Raw genomic sequence first — 18,808 nt, 5'->3', positions numbered from 1 at the left:
CTTTTATGTAAATAAAAATTTATCAGAGAAACTAACTTTAAAACATAATATTTATAAGTAGATTTCAAATGAAACAAGTCAGAACTATTTTTTTTTTATGTGTGTTTGGAAAATATTTTATTAATCATTATAAACTTATAACTGCTGCAAAGAAACTGTATAACATACTTATTTTTCTGGTTGTGTTAGATGATTTTTTCAGTTTGAAGAAATCAAGTATTGTGGAATGTTTTTTGTTTAGTAACTAAGAAAGATATTTATCTGCATATTGTATGTTGTACATTTTTTTTCCCACAAAATAGTTTATTGTAACTATCTGTCCATACCTTTGTTGCTGAGTTTTTGGGAGATAGTTTTCAAGTGCCTTTTGTGTGCAAACCAAACAATTTCCATAAAATCAGTTTATAAATTTTTGGTAAATTGATCCTATTTAATAATACCATTTTTTTGCTTGAGTTGTATATAGAGCTATTTTTATATGTTTATGTACACAGTATATTTATTATTTGTTTTGGTTTCTGAAAATATTGGATGGATGAATGGATAGAATACATTAAAAGTTAATTGTATACTTAGTGTTGTTTTGTTAGCTGATGTTTATTTTCAATGTTTTAAACAGTAATTTGTTTGTATTTACCAGTACTATATTATATGAAACTATATTGTTTTATCCAATAACAAACAAGCATTCTTCAATAAGATGTTGGTTGTTGTTTTTTAAGTTAAGAAATAATAATACAGTTGTTAACAGAATGACTAGTACACAGTTTCCAAAATATTTTTTGTAGATTCTTTTTATTATAGGCTGTGTTTGACTTACAGATATTGCTGTATAGTCACAGTTCTTTGTAGTAACATTTACTATGCAACTCTAGATACATATACTTCTCCCTCAAGTACTTTTGTCAGACATCATTTCATTTGTAGGTCATAAAAACGTGATGAATATAATCTACAGCCTTTGTTACTGTTAGTTTTAACAACTGAAATAAGAAGACAATTTTTATGACACACTATTAAGATGTTCCTCTCATTTAATACTTCTGCTTATAATGACGTAAAATTTTTTTTATGGAAGTAAACATTGCAACTTTATTCAACATACATTATTATTGTGGCATTATATTTTATTTTATTTCATAACATTCAGTTTGAGATGTTTTAAGGATAGTTTGGTACAGCTGTAGCAATGTATCCTTGTCTGATAAATTTTTTAGTGTTCCTCTTTCTTTTGTTCATGCAATCATGTGTTATTAAATACAGTTATTGTGAAGGAAAAAGAAAATTAATTTAATTTTTAACATTTTCCAAGAGACAATAACGTATGTTTTAAAGTGTGTTTTTCAACTAATGTTTAGTAAAGTTTCCATCCAAAGAAATGAAAATGAAATATCAACTTCAGAGTGGGAATTAACATTCACTCAGAACAAACTTTCAAATCCCAATGGTAGATTACATCCATCTATTAAAGCATCTTATTGTTTACATTTTTTTTTATTTTGTACTGCTTTTCTGAACAGCACTTGCATGATGGTGGCACTCTTTTTATTAGGATAACAGTTGTTAGTTTGGTATTTTTGTAGTATTGGGTTGTTGTTTTTTTTTAACTGTTATTTATGCAATTTGTAACATTTCTGTATGTATCAAGAGAGTGTCATGAACCTGACATCTATATTTATATGTATGTTCCTTCTTGCTTAAAAGATTATCTTTTTCATGCTAATAAAACCCTTCCCAGAGGTTCAGAAATGTTTTTCTGTTGGAGCTTTTCCAGAGATTACTTACTTACTTATCATTTAAATACTAAAATAAAAGTTAAATTTTGAAAAAATTGGAACATTCACATAAGCTAAAATGATACAGGATATTTGAATATTTTGAATTATTTGCTTGAATCATTTCATAATATTATTCATTATGATGAAAGAGGGATTAAACAGAAGTTTATTTATACATTGCTATTTATCTTTAGTTAAGAAATTTTTACATTTTTGTGTTAGAGATTCCATCTTTTGATTTCCCATCCTATGTTATAATCCTTGTACAAATTTTACAATCCTAGTCATTCCCTTCCTTGGTGATCACGTTTGTATGTATATCTTCCTCCTTAAATAGCTGATTGGCAAATAGCAGGATTTTACACTAGCTGTTATTATCTTTGAAGGAAGTTCACTGAATAAAGTAAATTAACATTTTTCCAGGGATATTTTTAGTATGATACAGCCATGTTCTCAAAGCTCTTTTTGCCTTCAATTGTAAATTCAAGAAGGTTTACTGTTAGTAATAGGGATAACACAAGATGAGTCTGTAAAAATATTTTATATATCATTTTTTTACTTCCAATTAAAAACTTGCTTACAAGAAAATGAGGACAGTTTCACACTATTAACTCATCACCCCGTTTGTATGCCTTTTTTCAAGGAGCTTCCACTAATAAAAAATTAACTTCTCATCCTAGACCTGTAGTACTGTTATCTAGTATCATTCTATTTACTTTTCTAATATTTTCAGTTAGTTTTCTCTTTATTAGAAATTGCTAATTTACTATATTTAACATACATATTGTTTGCAAATTTTTTGTGAACTTTATTTGCATTGTCATGTTTTTCTGTTGTCAAATATATCAATCCCAACAGTTATAACAAGTTGAGCAGTATGTGTATTTTCTGGGATTTATTGAGTGTTTTCATTCTGCTTTGACTCCTTTTCATTTTGTATGCAAAAATGGAAGAATCTTTAAATGTTATGTTCATATTTCAACAGTAGTGTTTGTTACTTTGAAATGCTTGTTATCGTAAGTCCACAAGAAATGGCTGAAGCTTACAACTAAAATTCAAAGTATTCAAAAATTATCATTCCTATTTTAAAATTTAATAATTAACTACTTAAGGAAATACAATCATGTAGTTTTCTTTCTTGCAGCACAACTCATCAGATTTTATTGACATGTTGATAAACTTCTACATGTGCACCATTAGTGGCTCTCAGCAGGTTTAACTGATGTTTAATTTCAGTCAATGTTTGCTGCAACATCTCAATATCAGCAGCTCTGACATTTGTTATACTGGTCTTTAGCTCTGAGATGTTTGCTGTAGATGATACATGATGTCCTTAGTAAACCACCTTACATTTTTTGTTTGTAATTATGTTGCACCACAGTTACTGACTTGGTCTATACAAGCTAACCAATGTATTTGTATATTACAAAAAAAACCAACCTTTTCACCGATATAGGTTTGTAATCCAATGTTGAAGAACCTTGTTTTTTTGGTTGTTGTTGAATATGCAGTTTTGAAAGAAAGTTGTAGTTATAATCATTTTAATTTTTTTTAACAAGATATTGGTGATGACTCAAGGTTGACTGTGTTTTGCTTTTAATCCCAGGACTCCATAGATTGAGCTGGTTTTAGCAACTCTTTATACTTTCAGTCTCTCATTATAAAATATGCATGTCTACCCAAGTTCCCCAACTTTGCAATGTCTTCATATATCACTGGATTGAAATGTTATTTAATAGAGAAATCTATATTATTCTAACTAAATGTCATTTTTGTGTTAGGATGAAAATGATAATAAAATCAAAGGATTTCGTTTTTAATGTTTATATATGTATTATAACTTCATCTTTATTTCAGTTCTTGAATAATAACAGGAAATTCAGGTTTTTTTAACTATATTATTCAAAAGATTTGGAAACTGATTTGAATAGAATAAAGGGAGAATTGATTATTTGTTAAATCATGAATTTTCCAAGTCTTTAATTTATGAAGTTACGTTTAAATGAACAGTTGTATATTTCTGTATAATAATCTTACTTGTTTTGTATGTACTACATATGTAAAAATAGCTCCTTGTTAAATAAATTTGGTACAAATTCACAGAGCATATGCTTTTCTTGTTAATATTAAGTACAGTTATAAACAATGCACCACAAATGCAGTGGAAGCAACTGTGATAATCTGAAATTTAATTATAACATACAGACTCTGATCTGTGCAAAACTATTGGTGCTGGATTTAGTTTTCTGAAAGACGTGTGTAGCTATTTTTCAAAATTAATTTACAGTTGGAAAAACATACACACAAGAAATGATGAAAAGCAAATATTTGTAACTATTATTACTTTGTGAAGTGGCATAGTGGTATGTCTTCAGATTTACAAAGCTCAAAACTGAGCTGTAATACCCATGGTGGCAAAAGCACAAAGATTGTGCAGTTTTGTGCATAACTACAAACAATTGCATTATAAAGCAAAATTAAAAGCATTGGCCATCTGTGATTAATGGAAGCGGTGCTTAAATAAAATGTGTAAATAAAAGAAAAATAAGACTGACAGAATCAACAACTTTGAGAGCATTACAAAGCTACAGGAAACTTTCATAACACGTTTTGACTATTACAAAACAATCTGTGTGTAGCCTACCAAGCAGAAAATGGAAACAAGAATGCAGAGATGTCTGTGCTTAGTGTTATGTTTGCTTGGTGGTTCTCTGTGCACAAGGTAAAATAAAATGCAATGCAATTATTCCATGAAACAGTAGATGAGTTCCTTAAATAGAAACTCTACAAGAAGTGATGCTTTAAGCTTAGTTTATCATGTGACTCAACGTGCTACAATTTAGAATGTTTTTAAATATAAGGTAGTGAAATGTAAATTACAGGAAAGTTAGGTATATAATATTTGCATACTTCAACACTCTTGTCCCCTTATTTTAGGCTTGTTTTCAAGACAACTTTAATTTACATTTATCCCCAATTAACATGTTACAATGCAGCCCATGAAACAAGACTCGCATATGATGTTCTCCTGAAACTAAAAATAATTGTAATAGAAAATAAAAATCCTTGTTCAACCTAAATACAATAAAAGACGTTAAAACTTGCATTAAGTGACATACAAGGAAAAACAAATATTTACAATGCTATAAAAGTGGAAATTCCTTCTAATACAAGAAGTTTCGATTAAATGTAACGTGTTGAAATCGCAATAGAAACAACAAATTTGAAAAGAAACGTGAAAATGACTGTAAACATCAATATATGAAATAACACCGCACTGTTGATTGTGCATTTACCAAGAGTAAAATAGAAGCAATCAACAAATTAAAACTTAAACCTAAAGTTAATAATACAGCAATATATATTGTATAATGGAATTAAACTCAGTGATTCAACTTAGACAACAATACTAATATTGTAAATACATAAAACATTTAACAAAAAAAGGAACTTATTTTAAAATACAAGAATTTAACCATGTGTATTATGTACATATGCATAGATATTGAAGAAAAAAAAGGCAGTGAAAAATAATAATTTTAAAAGTAGAAAAGCTGATTTATATTTACACCTGAAAAACAACGAACGTTAACTCATAAATGATTAAAGACTTACAAACTTGCAAGGCGCGTTAAAAAAGCTGAACAACAGTGTGTGTGTGTGTACATATAACTATATCCATGGAATAATAAAGGAAATCAAACATAAAAAGCATATATGTACATAAAGTTCTTAAATTAAGTGTTTGTTGGAAGGAAGCAGGATGTGAGTGAAGCACTTGAATTTGAAAAAAAAAAAAAAAATCGTAAACCATTCGTGTATCATTTTAGATTACATGTGACTGAAATAGCCATTCTGAATTTTTATAGTTTATTAACTAAATGTGTAATAACACAATCTCACATTTCCTTATTGTAGTAGCAGAACAAAAAGTGTATTATACATATAGCTGTGATTGTTTCACAATTTTGGTTTGGAATGTTTAAAAACGAGTGGTGTTCAATTAGGAGGTTTTGCAGGTTACACAAAGGAAATTTGACAATTTTTATATTATAAAATGTATTTTTAATTTTAATACTTTGGTCTACTTTCATCATTTTCTAGCAGTGATCAAGTTCACACAGTAGATCGTTTTTTTTGTCAATTTTTTAAAAAGTAATTTAGAGAACTATGCAAGAGTCTGTTGGCTGTGGTTTGTATATTTGTGCATGAATTTTCACAATGTACTACAAAAGACTTTGTATGCTGCAGTAATTATTAAGTTTTGTATTGATTGTATTTTATTTATGTGTTTCAGTCTTATGTTTAACCATACTGGAAATGCATATTCGATAGTAGGTCGTATATATGTTTTGTAGATTTTTATTATGTTGTCTGGTGAGGTTCCTTGGTTTCTGCCAGTTAGACTATTTGCATAATTTGTGCGTTTCCAATTTTTTTTAAATATATTATTTGCATGTTTCACCCATGTTAGTTTTGTATTGAAGGTTAAATCTAACAGGTTTGTTGTGGTCTGGAGAAGTGTTTTGCTCGTGTAAAATTTGGAAGAATCTCTTTTATGTTTTGTTTGTGAATGTTACTAATTGATTTTTGGTAAGTTTGGTTTAATACAATATTTCTGACAGTATTCTTCTATATTATCTAACAACAGTTGTAGATTTGTCGCTGTTACGGATGAGGTGGGAGCACTTTTCCAGACCACAACATTGTCTGCGAATTGTGATGCATACTCCAAGTTTGGGTGTTTTAAGGGCATATTGATGAACAGAATAGGACTAATTACCCCTCCTTGGGGGACACCAACCTCTGGAATAAAGGAGAAGGTTCCCCTGATGAAATGATAATCAGTGATGTTGAGAAAACTCACTTGTAGAGAAATATATGTAAAAACGGCATCATCAGGTTCACAAAGGATGACCGAAGAAGGTCGAAACGTTGTTCGCTCCTCCACGTAAAATATTTTCTCAACCCAAACGAGCCGTTTTTTACATATACAAGGTTCCCCTGACATTTATTTTCCAACTTCTATCTTCCAGGACACCTCGGTGTGGATTCCTATACGTGGTGAGGGGACCTCCCAGGAAGGTTCTGTTCTGTCTAGTTACCTTCTCTGGGATCTAAACATCCACTCACGTGTTTGCCGTGCGTGGCGACACCCATGAAGGGGAGGAGAGGATCCTGGTGGTTAAGGGGTCCAACCCTAACACACTATATTGGCCTTGAATTCCTGTAGACAGGCGACCTTTGGGTAGCCCCTCTTGGGTCAATCGGCTGGTCCACTTGGGCTAGAGTCAACCAAGTACCAGTGTTGGAAGTTCTCAACAGGTGTTGTGGTCATTGTGCCTGATGCTGGTGTTTGGGTATAGTGCTCACGAAACCCTGGCGTTGCTGCATTGTCCTTGCATGACATTGTAGTGCATCCCCTCGTAGGGCTCCATGGTGGGTGGGGTCAGTGGGTACCGAAATTTTTCTTTTTTTCCTATGGATCTTCCTTCAAAAAAGTTAAATAAAATAGTGAAAAAAGAGTCAATAGGTAAGCGACCACGTCTTGAAGACTCTGAGCAGCAATCTTCAACATCTGTGACACACGTACCTCATTTTCTTATATTACATTCTCTTTCAGAAAAACCTTTAAGGCAATTGTCCCTCTTTTTTATTCAGAAGGGACTAGAGGGTCTTGCTGGCTCTCCAAAGTCAGTAAAGAAGCTTTGATCTGGAGACATATTAGTTGAAACATCCACAACCCACCACAGTGAACTCCTCTTGAATTCAACAGCAATTGGGGATATACCTATTGAGGTTACCCCTCATTCTACCTTGAATTCATCACGAGGAGTTATTATTGAGAGGGATTTGAAGAACGTCCCCGAGTCAGAAATTCTCACTGGTCTCTCCACTCAAGGAGTTTCTGCAGTGAGGCGCATTTCCACTCGCAAAGATGGAGTTACACTGCCAACAAATACCCTCGTTTTGACATTTACATCATCACATGCACCTGCCATCATCAAGGCAGGTTATCTAATTTGCAGGGTACGGCTATACATTCCAAACTCTCTCAGATGTTTCCAGTGTCAGAGGTTCGGCCACTCAAAGACATCATGTCGTGGTTCCCTGACATGTGCTTGTTGTGGTGGCAAGGATCATGATGCCTATGAATGTGACATGGACCCACACTGCATCAACTGCAATGGTTCTCACCCTTCCTACTTTCGTTCTTGCCCAAAATGGTTGAAGGAAAAAGAGGTGCAGCGTTTGAAAACGACTCATAACATTAGTTTTCCTGAGGCTCGGAAATTGCTGCCCACCACTCCATCTCGGACATATGCTGCTGCACTTCATTCCACAACTACAGTGGGAGTGCAGACAGATCTCTCTGTGCCTCCAAGAGAATCGTTTTCAAAACAAATGAAAAGCCTTTTGACCTCCATGGTTAAAAAGGTTGATGAATCGACTTCCACACCCACCTCTGTTTCTCCCATACATTCCAACAAACCTCAAGATCCACATCCTTCAGTTTCAAATACAGGCATTTCTTCTGATACATCTTTTTCTCCCACCCCAAGAGGTAAAACAATCATTCATTTGCGTCCTCAATCACTGGAATCCCCTTCCAATAACAAAGACCTGCCCAATTGCCCCAGGGCAGGATCCATGGAGGTTGATAGACCTCCTCCAACTAAGGACAGTAAGGAAAAAAGACGTGGTCGTAAACCGAAGGGTTCTCCACCCAATTCACCTACCCGTCTTTAAAATGGCCACCTTGATACAATGGAACTGTCGAAATTTACGTTCTAATCTGGATGATATCAAAACACTGATTGCTTCCTACCATCCTGTATGTCTTTCCTTACAAGAAACATTTCTAAAACTTGCTGATACAGTCACCATTCGGCAGTTTCTCTGTACAGAAATAACAGGCTGTGTGATGGATGAGTACATGGAGGGGTGGCACTGTTGGTTGATCAGCATGTGCCCACCATGTCTTTGTCACTCAACACACCCTTGGAGGACATAGCCATCCGTGTTTCCTTGGGTCATACCATCACTGTTTGTTCTCTCTACCTGTCCCCTGGAGAAACATATGATCAATCAGACCTTGATGCTCTCGTTGAACAGTTGCCATCTCCCTTTCTACTCCTGGAGGATTTTAATGGACATCATGCTCTCTGGGGAAGTGCTGTTATTGATGGGAGGGTCACTCTGTAGAGCGTATGCTCTCTGATCACAATTTTCTCTTTTCAATACTGGTTCTTCCACTTATTTTCATGCACCTAATCAGTCCTTTATCGCTATTGATCTCTCAGTTTGCTCCCCTTCATTATTCTCCCATTTTTCATGGAGGGTTGACAATAATCCACTAGGCAGTGATCATTTTCCTATACTTTTAAGAGAGACTGGCTGTGGTCGATGCCACCCTACCCGCATGCCCTGGTGGAAGCTAAATCAGGCAGACTGGTCCTATTTCACTGCTCTCGCAGAACGTGATCCTGAAGCACACATCAACACAACCTACCTTCACACATTTCATCATCCTAAACATCTTTCTACAGTTCTACATACATCTTTTTTCCTCACATCGTTCTTCTACTATTTCCTCAGCCTCTGTTAAACCTTGTAAGGGATCTATATCAGGTTTGGTTTCATACCTTTTGAAGTCAAATAGGTAGCATCAAATCTGCTCACATTACAGAAAGAAAGAAACAGTTCATATTAGACATTATCAAAAAGAAAAAGATTCAAAATTGTAATTTAGCTTCATAAAATTTCCATTCTTGTTTGCAGTTTGATGGATAGAAAGCTTACAAAAACACATACATAAAATAAATATATAATATTTACTTTCTTTAATAAGACCAAACTTTACTAACCTCTGATGAATATATATTTTAAATATGTACTACATACAAATTTAAGCATACTTCACAAGCTTATTTCAGATAAAGAATTCCTAAAACTAATGAAGTGTTCTCTTAAGTAGAACAGAATATCACCTATTCTTTACAGTTAATAGTCTGACTAAATTTTGATATACCTTTTTGGTAATTCAGGTCATGTTTTTTTGTTTGTTGTTTTTTACAAGAAATACAAATACTGAATAACAATATTAACAGAAAATAACTCCTGTCTTTTACAACCAGCTGTTCCAGCAACTGATGTCATTATAACTATTAAATTCAATACATGTGATACCTTTATACCATTTGAGTTACTAAACACTGAACCTACTGACCTATCTAATGTATGACAGTAATTTAACAGTTTGTAGTATAATAAAGTGTAATTATTTAGTGTCACTGTTATTTAAAATGGAACTGTAGATTGGTGGAAAAAATAAAAGCCTTTATAAATTGCTGACAACTAATAAAACACATAGTAATTCAGAAATAAATCATTGACACACTGATTTTATTTTATCTGTAAATCAGGTAGTTAATGCAATAAAGCATCATCTACCACATAATGAACCACAATGAAACAACTATTGATCTTTGTTCAAGAAAAATTTGAGAAAATATACATGTTAACACATGTGTATACTAAGCATCCAATTAAGTAAACTGTACAACTTCCAAAATAAACAGAGAAATAAAAAGAAATAAATATACAAATAGTAATAAGGTTTAAGGCAATGAATGATCAGTGGTCAAGAAATGACTTTCAGTTTTCTTTCAATAAAGTTTTAAGGTGTATTCCTCTTTCAGACAAATTCAGTACAATTATCCAAATTGGACATAGTAGTCTTATACATGTTCATTAAACATTTCTGTTTATGTTTTAATTATTAAAAACAAATGTTGAATGAAAAATAGAACCATTAATATCAAGTTTAAAGCATTCCTTAGCAAAATTCAAAGTACATATGCTAGAAAATAAGGAGAAAAAAAACTAAATTTTATGCACAACCACGAGACCACAACAAAGTATAAGAGAGCACACAGAGTAACTACAGTTCAAACCATCTGTACAAACAGGAGTAGAAAAATGCTTCAAAAAATGCTCAGCAAAGAAAGTGTGTTACTTCTAATAAAGAGTATCCACCTTCTTCAAATGGCACAAAGAAAAGTCACAGGTCAGGATAGTAATTAGACTCAGAGGGACAAACTGACAGCACCGTCATCTAATAACAGCCACAACTGATTGTAATAGCACTGATTTTCACATTGAAAAGCATGACACTCGAGATACAGCCCTCAGTCCAAGATTCCTTTTGGCTTTGACTTTGGACCTGCAAAGCATGAGCATGGACCCACTAAATACAATTAGAAAGAGTGGAATACCCACAAAAGATATTCCAGGCCTGTTTCAGAGTCTTTCATGTCTGCTAGCAGGCAGGAAACCACCATGGAAAACAAGTTGAGGTTCTGAGTGTATAACAAGCAGCTGCTAAAATGATACAATTAGCTGTTGTCTCCACCTAATCATTAATAGCTGGAAGATTAAAAACAGCAGGACCAGTTTTGGGCCATTTTACATAGTTGCACTCAGGTTGGATGACACTGACCACACCCAGTCTCTCTCAAAATGACAGGAATATTGTCAAATAGGTCTCCAGAACTTAACTTCTTGTCTGACTTGAGAGGGACAGCAAATCCCTCTAATCTCTTCTGGACAAAAACATGTGACATTTACCTTAAGGATTTGACATTATAGGAATGTAAACTTAGAAACATAGGTACAGGAATTGACTTTGATGGTGACTGTAGAACAAAGGTTTCTGTAAGTAGTCACCAAATAAGGAAAGGAAAAATATTTTGTGCCCTCTGACACTATCAACCCTGGGGTCTCATGAAGGGACATATTACAATACCAACAAGGACACTATAACAATGCCAGGGATTCATGAGCACTGTACCCAAACATTAGCATCAGACAATGTCTACAACATCTGCTCAGAATCCCCAACTCTGGTACTCAGTTGACTCTGGATCAAAAGAACTAGGCAACTGACCCTAGAAGGGCCACACATCTAAAAGAATTCAAGGCCAAAGTGGTGTGTTGCAGTGCTCCAGATACTATTCATCAATCAGGATTCTTTCCCCTCTTCACAGGTCTCCATACTCTGCACACGCACGAGCTGATGTTCAGATCCCAAAGGAGGTAAACTAAAAATAAATAACCTTCACTAGAAGTCTCCAAACCACATAGAAGAATCCATCTTGAGAGATTTCCTAGTTCAATTTCATTTTGTAACCTTGGTCAACTGATAATGCTATCATAACTGTTAATCTGTTTTTATGAACTGTATTACAATTCTAAATATCTAATTTAATTTTTTAACTTCTTAAGCCTATTACATATGTGGCATAACAAACATACCTATAATAAACTTTGCAGTCATTTTACAAGACATTTTATTTAACTGAAATTTTCTACAGCATATTTCTAAAATAATAAACACTAAGTATGCAAAATAATAAAAGAGAAATATTAACATTGTATAAATTACTTAACAATTAATGTAGTGATTTTCAGTGTCTTGAAATTTCTAATAACTTCTAGCATAATGTTCAATATTCTATTGTATCATCCAATATCAGTTATTTTACTATAGAGTTTTCCAGCCAAACTTAAAACTCTGAGGTAAGTTCACATTAACACAGATCAGAGATTGCAACTTTTCTTAATGTAACTCTTAGAAAACAAAAATTATAAAAATTAATAACAATAAAATTAGTTTCAAGTCCTTATTTATAAGTATTTATATTTTTATATTGCTATTACAACTCAAAGCCACCTTCTTTTAACATAAAATATAAACAATAAATTTGCATATTCCCTGATAATTGTTACAAAATCCCTCATTCCCAGATCACTTACATGTTCCTTTTCAATCCTCAGGCTAACAATCTTCGACCTGTATCTAAGTGAGGGCAGCAGCAGTCTCCAGTGCATATCATGAAGTCCTTCTATACCAAATGTTCCAGCATAAAGTTGGCAGCTGTAAGAACTGTTAAAACTGCATAAACACATTGCATCTTTAACAAGTTTCTGATTTGATCAGCATAAGAGGGATGTAATTTTTGTCTTATAACTAGCATAAACAAGTTAATGGTAATATAGAAATACTGTAAGTACATAACATTGCACTTCATGCTGCAACAATCTGAATGAAAATGTAATGAACTGAAGTATGTATTCAGTCAATATAATTAAATATAGAACATCACCAACAACAACCATGTACAGTGTAAATGTTTAATATACAACTTCAACCCTTCTATAACTGTAATTTAAATGTTATGCAGTCTGTTTGCACCCTAACAATATCTATGAAAGTTAGTTGTGGAGAAAATAATTCAACCTACCCTATAAACTAACCTTTGAAACTTCAGAACTTGATTAAAATAAACTATAAGTAAAATTTGAAAAGTCTCGATGATAAACAATCTTCCTAGTTATAAAGTTTAGCATATTCTGCAAGTCTATAAAGAAACTACACTTCTATAATATATATGCAGCTAATTATGGTTGTTTACTACATACTACTGGATCTTTTGACATACTTATAAAAAAATTTGAGTAATGTCAAGATAAACAAAATGAAAAAATTCTCTATTTTTCTTATGACTTGTTATATATATTTGAACTGCTACGTTTCTAGTCATCAAAACACAATGCATGATAACATTACTGCTGAAGTAATTGAGTGAAAAATATGTACTAGATAGTTTCTCACAAAAGTACACATCAAATAAAAATAAGCTCCAGATTAGTTGTAAAGGCAATAAATTTTAATAATTTAAATACAAAATACATAAGAGTACATATATCAATACACAAAATAATATTTGCACAAGAGCTAATATTAAATTCTTAAAAGATTGAATTTCTCTATATTAGTCTATTAAGCTGTAGTGACATGATCAGCATCATTTATGATCAACCTCAATGGTTTATGTGAAAAGTATCACTCACAACATGGTCTTCAGAAAGATCATAAGACCATGCTGTGTAAAAGAGATTACAATATACATATAAATAAAGCCAAGCAAAATCAAGATTTTAATATACTGGAAGCACATTTTATGAAAAGACAATTTTATCAACTATACAAATAAAGATGTATAAATGTTTGTTGTGATTAATTTTTTATAGAACCAAGCTAACAGGATTATGGATATTCATCTCTTCAGTTATTTTCATAATGTATTTTATCTTGTTAAAGTGAAAATTTATGTTAGTATTTTCCTACACTGAATATGTATTCCTTACACAAACTGGCTTTCCCTGACTAGTACTGCTCTCTACTGGCTCAAATTTTCAAGACATATCACTAGCCCTGTATCTCCTGCTTATGCATACTTAATGCACATGATCATGCAGCAGCTCTCTGAATCTGCTCTCATTAATCACTTCAAGATCGATCAGAAGACCTACACCATATATCACTGGAAGTGAGGAGGCAGGGTAGGAAATCCTAGCTTCCCATATGATATCTCACCTCCTGCCACAAAATAGCTAAAATCCCACACTGAACTGGTGAAAGTCTAATACAGAAACAGGATGCCCCTAAAAAAAGTGCTCAAAAAGACCAGAAGGCATGAAATGAAAAGCAAAAACAATGCACCTCAGTGGGAAATCACACCACACCTGATTCAGGTATACTCTTCACTCTTTAGTGACACTACTGTGAACTTAAAAGTTTGAAACATGAAGGAATCCCAGAACATGTATAATCAATGAATGGAATTCCTGGGTGTTGAGTGGCTAGGATGCAACAAACCATAGTGGTAGTTCAATCTCAAGCAACACCAGACAGTATCTGGAATGTTACATCAGATTTGAAGTAGGTAGAGGAATGCCTACCTTTCCTCCTTGAAATGGGAATTGGTAAAGAAGTTGAGCTTCCACATGAAAATCCATCATCACTTGCATGATATCCAACCCAACCAACACCAGGTATATTTAAAACTGGCACCCAGCAGATTGCATGAAGGTGGAAAGCTCAGGCAAGATGGCATAAACCTGATAGAAACAAGCATAGCACTTTTGGTCTGCAGTACAAGGAAGATAACTGGTTGTAAACAAGTGAGAAAATATGCAGTATCCAGCTACAAACAACAAGATCTGCCAGGAACTGACATCCAGCCAATGGTAGGAAAAGGAACCACAAAGGTGAGGTGCATCTCCAATCCAAAACCTGTTGGCTACTGGCATTCATCATTCACTCTACAGTAAGAGGAAAAAGACAAGCCAGCACACGAGAACTTACTTAGCTGTACCATTTCCAACCATAGATCCAGCAATAGTTAGGAGAAACATCTCAGTCTGAGAGGCAAACTGTAATTATAGATGTTTGATATATACATGACATGGTGGAATGCTTCAATTAAAACTTGGTGGCATCTGGGATTGATCATCAGTTCCAAAGTAGGAAAGACATCAAGATACAGAAAAAAAATAGATATATAGGAAAAAATATAGCACAGTGCAACACTAAAAAGCAGGTGCAATTGTACATCAGGTCAGTACTAGGAAGTTCCACATGCCATCAAAACATGCATAATGCCAACCCTCTCCTCTCAAATAAATGGTGTGATTCATCGCAGGAGGACAGGCCTCCATGATACAACACTTAGGAACTGGTAAGAGCTCTCATACTCCACTATAATAAAGCTTGAAAAAATGAGCATTGGAAACTCAAGAGAGCCAAGTAACTGGAAACAGTGTAACAAGCAGCCTTAAAATTCTATATTGAAAAGCAGAGCTACCACATTGATAGGGTATATCAACAAAAACTTGGAGGCATCTGGAATTCTAAATCAGGTCTGCAGTAGGAAAGACTACAATGTAACTGACAACCAGTATTGTCACAGGATGGAGAGTGCTTTCCAAAAATAAAGCATACAGGTCAGACTCCACTTGCCACAGAGTGAAATCCATAATATAAAAACAAAAATTATCCCTGAAAAGTCACACATTTTTGTAAAACTGGTAAAATACCAAAATGCAAAACTTGAACAAAGAGTAAAGAAAAATGAAGTCGCTAGTATAACTGAAAATATAGACAAATCTATGAGCAAAAAATAGCATGTATGTGCAGTACTACTTCCAACTAAGAAGTGATTTGGTGCACATGTTGAAAAAGTGTTGGTTACAATAGGAGTTCTGTCAAGCTTCCATTAGTGAAAAGCTGCTCCATGATTATTTGAATATGAATATGCAGAAGCAGGATATTAAAGGATAATGGCATATGTTAAACATTTGTGCTGATAGAGAGCAATACTAGTCAAGAAAAGCTATTCTGTGAGTAAAGGTAAGATATCTTATCAAAATAGTATATTCTTCTCACTGTTTATGACCAAAATACAGTTGATATAGTACTATTTTTATATAAATAAATATACCTATTTTAACATCTACACTTGTTTCCATACAGCACTACATAGTTTACAAACAAAAACGTTACATAGCTAGTATATGTAATTGAATTAGTTACCTACGAGCAAATACTGTACAGTTGTAAAGTTTTACTGTAGTAATGAAATTAATTTAAAACTACTCATTTATAGTTTTGGTACATAAAATAAAGACTACTGAGAAATAAAGACAATTTATAAATTAGCTATAATTGTTCAATTAATACACTAAATCTCCTGGCTAAAGATCTATAAATACAGAATATTAAAGAACATACACTGAAATAATGAAATAATTTATAAATAACCACACAGCTACTGCTGCATATAAAGAAGGTGGTAGTTCTATATTTGCAATGTCACAGATGTCCACTGAATTACAGTAGCAGATTACTTGAAACCATATTTGAGCTCATTAGCTTTATTAATTGTATTATGAGATATGGCAAGAAATAGACAACAACATTATACAATGCTACATTAAAGATATGTTCAAAATATCAAAGCACATTGCTGTTACATTAAATAAGGTTCAGAATGATGAATACAATATTGGTGAAGCCACAGAAGTATGGAAAGTATGGACAGTAAGATGCTTGACAGTTATGCAAAGAAAAAAATTGAAAAATGTAAATGGAGCTCTTATATTCATTACCTAGTCAATATCTTGCAACTAACTTACAAGGGAAACAACTGAGCTTCAAAGAGAAGAAAATAACAAGTGAAAAATTTCCAAATGTTCTTGCAACAATTTTAAAATATAAGGTAAAATTTTCACCCTTTCTGAAACAAGTTTCATAAATCACCACTGCAGTTTAATCACTTTGTACAATGGAAGTCCCTGAACCAGATCTTATATATTTCTATTTGCAGTTTTGCAGGTACAGCTTATGACCATAACCTCTCTGGTGCATTAGTGTTTTCATCATTTGGAGTGATCCATCCAAAGTGAGAGACCAGGGTAAGGGAAGTAATCTTCACTTATAAATGTTGCAATAAAAAGCCAATAAAAAAAGGATGCATAAAATTTTTTGTTTAAATAATGGTAAAACTGTTTTACTTTTTATGGTGAAATAAAACTCATTATAAATGAATTCATTTCCATTTGCTTACTTATAAAACAGTAGTTACATTTATGCAGACTTCTGTATTACACATACATGAAATTTCTGTAAAATTAAAACTACCACATCTCGTAAATGTAACAAGACCTACTGATTGAAATGACAGGTTGCTTTGTTTTTACTAAATGTAACAAGATGTAATGAAGAAAACTTTTTATGTATGTTGTTAAAAACAAAAAGTTCACAAATGGTTTGTTAAAAAGGTATCTCTGCAGGATAGGTTGGTTCTTTGGAAAGAAAACTGGCTAGATGGAAGAAAGCAGAGGGTTGTTACAAATGGAGTTCAGTCAAATTGGAATAATGTAATGAGTGGGATACATAAAGGCTTAAGATTATGGCACTTACTCTTTTGGATTTTATAAATGACAAAGACGAAGGAAGTTAACAGATTAATTAAATTAACTGATGATACTTCAGTTTTCCATGTTGCTGGATGTGAGTAGAGTACTACTGCCTTATAAAAGTATTTGGAGAATTTGATGAGTTGAGAAATTAAATGGCAAATGACTTTTAATTTTAACAAATGTACAGTAATTCCTGCAAGATATCACAACTCGAATTATAATTACAATTGTGACAGGATTACTCTTAATTGTGTTACGGAAGAAACAGATCTAGGTATTCTGGTTGATCAGTATGAAGTCGTTTTAGTAATGTGCCATTCCTAGTGGCAAGACAAAATAGGATTTTAGGTACTGCGTGATTTCATCACCATCTTCAATAGTCACTCTGTTGGCTCCTTTAAAGGATTGTAGTATAAACTTAAATTTTGTTGCACACAATTCTACTTTAAACCTTATAAGTTAAGATCAAGGCAAAACAAGTTATGAACCAGTGTTTAAAAGAGCTTTACCTAACAAGTGTTTGACCACTGATAGCAGAAACTGTTTGCACTGTGGCCAAAAATTCTGGAGCTGCATGGTCACTAATACTATACACTGTACTGGTAGAATGAAGTACCCTCACCAATGTTTCTCCAACAAAACCAGTGTCAATTTTCCTTGCTTCAAAATTATTGCAATTCTTTTCTATCTCTGCACCAAGCAAATTAATCAGTGTTTGTTTGCATCTTTTAAACTGTTTTGTGTATAAAATCTCCTTAAGATTGTTATTATAAGCTTCTCTGTATCTTGTGCTAAAATTAAAAGTATAACTCTGTTTAATATATAATTAAGTGTTCTAAAGGCTTGGCAACAGAAATCAAACAAGCAAGCTTAGCATCAAGCAGTTTATCTCAACAGGCCAACTTACCTGTTTCTCCTAGATTCAGTTACAGATATGTAAAAGTTAACTGCTGCAAGCATGTCTGTTGCACTTTCAACAACAGCAACACTGTCAAGCCACTGATGACAGCAAAAGGACTTTTGGATATAGTTCACTTCCTGTAACCATGGTGAAACTATTTCTTCTCACTGGAGTGCCGAGGAAGATGGTATGAAGACTATTTATATCCAATCCTGAATCTTTCAAACCTGCTTTCAATCTGTGAATTGTTTAAAGTACTCTCAGTTTAAAACAAACAAAACTTACCACTTTCAGAACAAAG

General features: G+C 33.1%; 1 long non-coding RNA gene across 12 annotated transcripts in view; it reads right to left on the bottom strand.

Moving 5' to 3' along the window:
• Nucleotides 1-219: 219 nt before the first annotated feature.
• LOC143229329 (uncharacterized) overlaps nt 220-18,808 on the bottom strand; it is a 34,650-nt gene continuing 16,061 nt past the window's right edge. For 10 of the 12 annotated variants that reach the window (XR_013015808.1, XR_013015809.1, XR_013015806.1 and 7 more), the window contains 3 exons: nt 18,514-18,745; nt 12,597-12,735; nt 10,164-11,881 (listed from right to left, as the gene is read on the bottom strand). This is a non-coding gene — a long non-coding RNA (uncharacterized LOC143229329). Of the gene's footprint in view, nt 9,454-10,163; nt 11,882-12,596; nt 12,736-18,513; nt 18,746-18,808 lie in introns of those variants that run through there. The other 2 variants (XR_013015804.1, XR_013015810.1) reach the window with 2 other exon arrangements.

The sequence above is a fragment of the Tachypleus tridentatus genome, chromosome 10, assembly GCF_004210375.1.
Source record: "Tachypleus tridentatus isolate NWPU-2018 chromosome 10, ASM421037v1, whole genome shotgun sequence".
In the NCBI taxonomy this organism is placed as follows: Eukaryota; Metazoa; Arthropoda; class Merostomata; order Xiphosura; family Limulidae; genus Tachypleus; species Tachypleus tridentatus.
The sequence above is the reverse complement of the archived record's forward strand: the minus strand, read 5'-3'. Positions and strand labels throughout refer to the sequence as shown.